The sequence below is a fragment of the Euphorbia lathyris genome, chromosome 1 (assembly GCF_963576675.1).
Source record: "Euphorbia lathyris chromosome 1, ddEupLath1.1, whole genome shotgun sequence".
NCBI lineage: Eukaryota > Viridiplantae > Streptophyta > Magnoliopsida > Malpighiales > Euphorbiaceae > Euphorbia > Euphorbia lathyris.
Window position 1 is genome coordinate 2,749,438 of NC_088910.1, and position 1,947 is coordinate 2,751,384.

The 1,947-nt window shown below is 28.8% G+C and overlaps 1 non-coding gene across 1 annotated transcript; it reads right to left on the minus strand.

The window, feature by feature from the left end:
* Positions 1-311: 311 nt before the first annotated feature.
* On the minus strand, positions 312-392 carry TRNAL-AAG (transfer RNA leucine (anticodon AAG)). Its single transcript has one exon. It is a non-coding gene; the product is annotated as a tRNA-Leu (tRNA).
* Positions 393-1,947: the final 1,555 nt, after the last annotated feature.

Consider the following 1,947-nt stretch of genomic DNA (forward strand, 5'->3'; position numbering starts at 1 on the left):
CTAAAATGGTGTAATTTTACTCATGACGTTGGTAAGTTGGATCAATTTCAGATATTATTACAAAACATAGATATTTTGTTCCTTATTATACACCAATTGCATATCAATTTGTTTTTAATATTTATAAATTCAGCGAATTTATTTGTACAACTCGTATAATAGATAGTAGATTTTTGTTTTTTTTTTGAAGGAAGATTTTTGTTTTTTTATTTCTCAAATTAACCATATTCATGACTATAAACGTTATGAGTATTTTTACACCTTATTCCTTAAAATTTTACTAAACATTTATTACGTAAAAAAAATGAAATTGTGAAGAGTGGGATTTGAACCCACGCCCTTTCGGACCAGAACCTTAATCTGGCGCCTTAGACAAACTCGGCCATCTCCACACATGTTAGTTGTTTTAATTATGCAAAAGCAATTACTATTGTCAATGCCACGTTTATTTTTATTATTATATCTAAGGATAAGATATCAAAATAAGTCTAAGGTTTTGAGATAAGTATCAATTTAGACATGGATAACGAAACATGACACATCATTCATATTACTCCGTTAAGTTCTAATTTCTTTCACCATGTACAATTGACATAACTTAACAGAATAATATAAATGACGTCTCACGTTCCGTTATCGGGGCCTAAATTGATACCATTTTTTAAAGGTTAAACCTATATTAGTGCTATTTTGTACATTGCTATTTTGTACGTGGAACATAAATTGATACTTCTCTAAAAACCATAGGCTTATTTTAGTACCTTATCCCTTATATTTATAATAATAGGAAATAATAACTTAAGACCTTTTATTTTTGGAGTTATTTAAGTTGTTAATTTTTCAATAATGAGATAAAGATGTAAAAATATCCATAATATTGACAGTACCTCTAATGTTTAAAAATATATACTTTTAATATTGACAATCAAGAGAAATTTTATTCCAAAGATTGGCAAATTGGATCAATTTCAGACATCAGCATACTATACATATATTTTGTTTCTTATTGACTCTAATTGCTTCTAAAAAAATAGAATTTGGGATAGTATTTTTAAATTCGACGAAATATTTGGATTATGTTTCTCCAAATAAAATATTTGGTTTTTTTTTTTAAATAAAACAATTTCACATCTATTCATATATTTCTAATCTGTTACTAATGAATGATAAAATAATGCATATGTGAAATATAGATGATAAAATTGCTGAAAAGACAATTTAATGAATTATTTTACAAATTAACCCAACTCGTAACATTAGAGATAAATTTGCTCTTTGCTGCCAATATTAGAGATCAAATTGCACTTTTTTTAGACGTTAAGGGTAAAATTGCTTTTGGCACCTTATCTTTTTTTGTTGCTAAAATCAATTTTACATATTAAGTTTTTGTTTATTATTTTAGGGATAAAGATGAAATTCGATCCTAACATTTTTGGTAAACTGCATATTTGACCTTAACATATATAATGGTCTAAATTTAACTTTAACATTCTCAAGAAAGATCAATTATAACCATACATTATCAAAAATTTGAAAGTTCTGGTTTGTGTTAGGAACTAATGCAATTACGAAAAACGAAATACAAACAAATACACAAGAATTGTTTACCCAGTTCGCCACTCAATATGAATGACTACGTCTGGGGGCACTACCAAGCCAAGATATTTACTATAATTTTCAAGATACGGATTACAAAGAAAGAAGCTATATTTATACTAGTAGGTTCAAGAAACAGGGCATTTGGAGGGTAAATTTCACACATGGTGTACAACCTTTACCCTAAATCACACTTTGGTGTACCAACTTCATTTTGTCTCACTAATATGTACCAACTTAGGTGTGACCTCCCAATGTGGTGTACAGCTGGTGAAAATGACCGGTCAACGTCAGTCAACGTGCCACGTCACCCTTATTTCGAATCCTGAATTAAAAAACGCGGGACCCATG